A 6,469-nucleotide genomic window follows, 5' to 3' on the forward strand; every position below is an offset into this window, starting at 1 on the left:
GTGTAAAAAAACACAGTATTTTTCACATAATTTACTTATCTGTATACCGCTGTTTCCACTGTCATAAAAACGGGCTGATGACTTCCTTGTTCTATGAAGTCCCTCCTTCAGAAATACGTAACGAGTTCTGATTGTGCCAGCGGTTCCTGTGTTGTGATTCGACAGCAGCTTAGCGAACCTTGCCCGGAAAGGTCACGCCTTTTACCATAACGTGGAGATGCACGCGCTCAGTGTTATTGTAAACATGTCTTTAATTTTACCCTATCAATTTGAGCCGGAATCAGACCCGGTGATTGGACTGCGGGATGAAAATAACAGCGTTTCGACGACATGGCGACAAACACACTCTACAAACGCAACTCTTGTGTATTCCTGTGGGCGGAGGTTAGTCAAAAAACTGTTTTAGTGACGTCATTAAAGAAGGAAGTAGAGGGATGTAAGTTAGTCCAAACTGGCCGTTCGATGTAGGCGACTTCTGTTAAATAAAATATCTCGCTTAGCATTGAACTTTGAGCTTTAAAATTTTACAGATTTTATTTATACTCTAACAACAACATTACACACTAACTAAAGTTTGAAACATGGGATCAGGAAGAACGGGACCTTTAAGATATGTCAATACAAGTTACTTTCAGTTAAAACAGCTCAAACATGCATTTTAGTCTAGGACAAGCTTAAGCCTCGTCTGTGAAACCGGGGGAATGACGTTAGTATGATACAAATATGAAAGTTATTATAAATATGAAGCAATTATCAATATTACATCAATGCATATGGCAGATACTTTTATCCAAAACAAATTACATTTCCATTCATACATATCAATTCATGCATTCCCTGGGAATCGAACCGATGTCTTTTGTGTTGCTATGCTTGCAATGTAAATTAATTTGCTGTTTTGTCTACTATAAATATATATATATATATATATATATATATATATATATATATATATATGTAACGTGTTTAAAAATAATGTATGTTAAATTCAGCTTAAATTGGGAAACTCGCCATTGGCTGTGACGTCACTCACGTTAGTGCACATGATATTGCGGGGCGGAGCTCTATAATCAGAGTCTCGTAGCTTGTCCTGCTGGTAAGTCGCATAAATGTTTGCTCTGTCTTAATAATTACATTTGGATCATTTTCAGGCCCAAGTTTGAATTATAAACCTCACAAAAGGTTACTCATTTTGTCTGTCAACTCCTGGTTGTGTAATAGAGTCAAATATGTATTATTTGTGACTATACGATGAAGAGTGTTAACTGGCCTGATTGTAATCTCCAAACTACTGTTTATTTCATTTAAGACGTTGTATGCGACATCGATGTGCTATATGCTGTTTGCTGATAAGCCATTTGGTCCTGTTTTCCCAGGTATGTGTTTTATTTGAGTTTTACCATGTTCTGTGTTAAAATAGTAGCCTCAGCTGAATGTTAGTTTTTAGCACATGTGCTGTATCGTCTCGCACGTGCTCTTTGCTGTGTAACTGCGCCATCTAAGGGCTGCGTTCTTCTCTCCTCATTTCATTTATATAAAATATGTAAAATGATGGTTACTTGAGTTTATATTTTCACTGTATTAATGTGAATTGTCTGTATTCGTGATTTATATTTTTTTTTTTCATGGATGTATCCTTTAAGAATTTTTCCACTATATGTTCACGCTCAATTTGAGAAAATGTATATAATCAGAGTCTCGTAGCTCGTCCTGCTGACGTTGTATGCGACATCGATGTGCTATATGCTGTTTGCTGATAAGCCATTTGGTCCTGTTTTCCCAGTCTTCTTGTCGCAGATACAGTAAAGAAACCCTGAGTGACCATCCACCTGATCTCTGAGTGAATCTATTCCATCTACAAACACACACAGTCACATACATACATACATTATTTATTTATTTATTTATTTATTTATTTATATATATATATATATATATATAACAACTACCAAAACATTTTTGTTGTAAATTAATTTGTAAAGAAGAATTAAGTGTGTCTTTCCTGTGTGAGTAGAAACAATTCTACTTATGTGCATTTAAATTAACAGGAAGTATGCACTTCCATATATAGTAGGTGAATAGTTATAGTAATAGTATAGTTCATAGTATTCATAAAACAGTAGGTAAAAAAATGTACCTTGATGACCTGCTACTTCTGGCGAGATTCTGAAGTGCACATTCAAAGGGCACTTTACTATCCCATGAGGCCATGGGAGAATATTTGTGAATGGCAGTGGACTGACACTGGCGCATGACAATAACAACATGGCGGATGTTGTACGTCCGAGTTTCATTCACTCTACCAACATTCATACAAAAGTACTTTATTAACGTTCTCAGAACGTTTGGAGACGGTCACGATGTGGAGTTCTTTTAAGGTTTGGAGAATGTTATTTGGTGGACCTTCAGGGAACATTCAGGACGTTCTGGGAATGTTTAGGGGACTATTACTATAGGATGTTCTGTTAACTTCCCAAATGTCCTCTTTGTAACGTTCACGCGCGACCATAAAATAACCAAAATAGAATGTCCCCCTAAACTCATATTGGGAACGTTATTAAATGACCAACAGAGGACCGTCTGGGAACGTTCAGTTAATGTCCCAAATATCCTCATTGTAACGTTCTTATGTGATCATAAAATTAACCAAATTGGAATGTCCCCCTAAAGTCATATACTTTTAGAAAACGTTTAGGCAAAGTTGCGCAAGGTCACGAGAACGTCACCTTCTGCGTGGGTGTTTTATAGAAAATAATTTGAAGTCACCGTTATGGAGGTGAGCATTTGCTTTAGATGGGCTCTTGATTCTTGACATTTAATGTTAGATTGTCAATGTTAGATTATCAATACACGCTTGTTACAGCAAAAAAAAAAAAAGAGAATATTCTGGTCAGATGAATTGGGTTGTTTAGTGATGGTGATTCAATCATCATGGACTGTCCTGATTTTCTGATTCTTTCTAGAGACTAAACTCTGAGTGTATGAAATGTTAGTTTTTTTTCTTTTATGAGTTTTTTTTTTTATTATACAGAGAGAGTTTTGAGCAGTGTTTTCTAGACTCACACAGACATCATGAATCAGCGTGTGATCCTCAACAATGGTGACACTAAACAAAAATCTTTTTTGTGACTTTAGTAGCTTATTTTGTGATGTTCAGAGTTAATCTGTTTATTTGAAAATTTTGTCACCATTGTTGAGGATCATACGCAGAATCTTGATGTCTGTGTGAATCTACTTGATGCTCTCTGAATAATTTCTGCACAATGATAAAAACTTTCAAAATTTCAAAGCAGGGCAGGATTTAATGCATTGTCATTCAGAGATCAGTGAATAAAGCCACTGTATGATTATAAAGTCATCAACAATGAGCAAATGAATCCATTTGATGTTTTTTTTTTTTTTTTGGTAACAAATGCTTTAGAAACACACAGTTGCAACAATTGGAGAAAAAGAGTCAAAACATCAAGGGTCAGGAGCCCAACTAAAGCAAGCGCTTACCTCCGTAACGGTGACATCTATAAATTTTGATAAAACATCAACACCTCATTAAGAAGATTTGTATGAAAGAAACAAAGTCAGAGTGATTTGTGATAAGTGAAGATGCAGAGATCTAGAGAGATCTGTTAGTGTTTAATGTTGTTTCTGTTATCTGAGTTTTGTGAGGTTACCATTGTGCTGGAGAGTAGATGTGCTTCAGTCAGTGATGAGGCAGAAACATTGATTTTATACTGCATGTTGTTTTATTTAAAGGCTGCAATAATTGTGTAGTTGCTGATGCAGTGATGCAGCAGTTACGTTAGCTCACGCATGTGCTTTTGTTTTTTTGCAAGGCGTTTAAGAAAAGATAGTTTTTGTTTGAACAGCCTCTTTTGTTAATCAATTTAGCTGTAATTTTCAATTCAATTTTTTGACAAGGGCAGCAGGGATGTTCTGAAAACATTTCCAAGTAAAGTATGGTTCCCTAAACATTTGAGAATGTCTTGAATGTTCCCTGAAGGTCCACCAAACCTTCAAAGAACTCCACATCGTGACCGTCTGTAAATGTACTGGGAAGGTTACTAGGCAACGTCCTTAACACCAGTGGGGACGTTCTGAGAATGTTCTGAGAGCGTAAAATTTCTAACGGGGTACACAGGTGCATTCTTTGCAGAAGTCTTTTCAAACGTGATCTGCAGTATGAGTTTCAATATCACTTACTTCATTCATCTCTATGCAAATATAACCTGAAAATTCTGTTACATTTTAATTAGTTATTGCATTTTTTCACTTCCGTTAAAGGTATACTATAATACAATACAATACAAAATATGTGCAAACAGACACTGAAAAACTGAAATAGGTAGTCCTGCAACAATTCTGAAATTGTACATTAGACACTTTCAAGAATAAAATTCTTTCCGATAAAGCAAATTATATTGATATCTTTATAATAACCTCCACTAGTCTTTAAGGGTACACTATGTAACTTTTGGCCCTCTAGCGGTTAAAAAACAAAACGGCATGCATTTTGTGGAGGAACATTGTTTTGGTTGTGCTTCGGCTCTGCGTGACTGTGTGGAGGGATATGGTTATCCTACTGCTCATAAAACATTCACTACAAGGCTTAAGAAATATAACCAGTTTAGATAGAAAAGATCTCAAGCTGACTAGCTGAAGACGTTACTGTAGCTTTATTCATTTATAGACATGGTACTTCCTTGAAAATAAATTCCAGCACAGTGTTACAACAACCACAATGAAATAACCCTTCATAAAAGATAATGCTTTACAGCTTTTTATCTGTTCAATAAAATACTTTACTCACCTGTTGAGTAATAAAAACACCATCTCCGTTTAAATACTGCCCTCTTTTGTCATTGATGATATAAGTGTAATCTCAAATTTAAGATTTGAATTACAGCTAAAATAATAAATAATTGTAGTTTGATGGGAATGCTTCCGTTTCTCCACATGAATCTCTTCTCATCTTTTCAATGAAGTGCATGTATTCACAGCAGTCTTCTTTTAGCTTCTTAAATTCCATCTGGCTGGTGAAATGAAAAATCTATTTTTTGCTTCACTTCATTTGAATGGTAAAAACATGCTTTATATATATATATATATATATATATATATTTATTTTATATATTATTTTTCCTCTTTTATTAAGTTTTATTCTGATTGCAAAATGAGAAGACAAGCAGATCAGACTGCAGCTTCCAGTTCAGCTGCACAGCACTTTCAGCTTGGCTTGTATTGTCATACTTTTGAATGTTTGGTTTCCTATTCAGCTTAAATATTTCTGAAATATACCACCAAATTAAATAAACAGACTATTATTCAAAAGTTTAGCCTTTGTAAAATTTGTATTCAGCAAGTAAGCAACAAGGTACGAGAGGCTGTGCTGTATCGTGAATAAGTCACGGCTGAAGGGCGTTGTTAGGCACGACGTGAAGTGGAGTGCCTGCAACCCCTTCAGCCGTGACTTATTCATGATACAGCACTAGCCTCTCGTACCTTATTGCTTTTATATAACCGTTACCACACAATACAAATATTAAAGCCAAAAATATGTAACAATGCAACTTTCATGAAGTAAACTTTCACTAAAAGCCTTCCTTCCGCTGGAAAAAATAGTCCCTGACCGTGAACAGCAACATAAATTACATTATTACACCATTAGATGGCTGCAAAGACTGTCTTTATGAGTGTGTCAGTCAGTAGTGAAGACTTTTACATTGAAAAGACTGAATTGTTGTGAACACGAAACAAGATGCAACTGACAAATGCTTTGACCAGCGCTGTCAGTCACGGGAAAACCCCTTAACTGTTAAAAGGACAAGATAATACTGTACATCAGACATTTAAACAGATTTTTTATTATGAACATAGGACTGACCTGAAGGAAAATGCTAAATCTGAATGCAGGTAATAAACTCGCTCACTCGGTCTCTTTCTCACTCTTCTGCATAATACAGTAAGCTTCAATCAACAATATCAATTGAGAACATACAGTTTACGTTGCAGAACCATTGGGTAAAGCGGTCATAGCCTTGTTTTATCATGAATAAAACACAGCTATTGACCAACCAGAATCAAGGACAGGAACTAACCATTTTATAAAGATGCATTAAATTGGTCAAAAAAGACAATAAAGACATTTATAAAAGTTTTTTATTTCATATAAAGGCTGTTTTTTGAACTTTCTATTCATTAAAGAATCATGGAAAATGTTTTATGGTTTCCACAAAAATATTAAGAAAAAGTAACTGATAATAATAATAATAATAATAATAATAATAATAAATGTTACTTGATCAGCAAATCAGGAGATTTGAATGATTTTTGAAGAATCATGTGACACTGATGATTGGACTAATGATGCTGAAAATTCAGCTTTGTTTTACTTTTCAACATATATTAAAATAGAATATGTAATTTTAAATTGTAATAATATTTCACAATATTATTATTTGTATACTATATTTTT

This window comes from Megalobrama amblycephala, linkage group LG11 (assembly GCF_018812025.1).
Source record: "Megalobrama amblycephala isolate DHTTF-2021 linkage group LG11, ASM1881202v1, whole genome shotgun sequence".
Taxonomy (NCBI): domain Eukaryota; kingdom Metazoa; phylum Chordata; class Actinopteri; order Cypriniformes; family Xenocyprididae; genus Megalobrama; species Megalobrama amblycephala.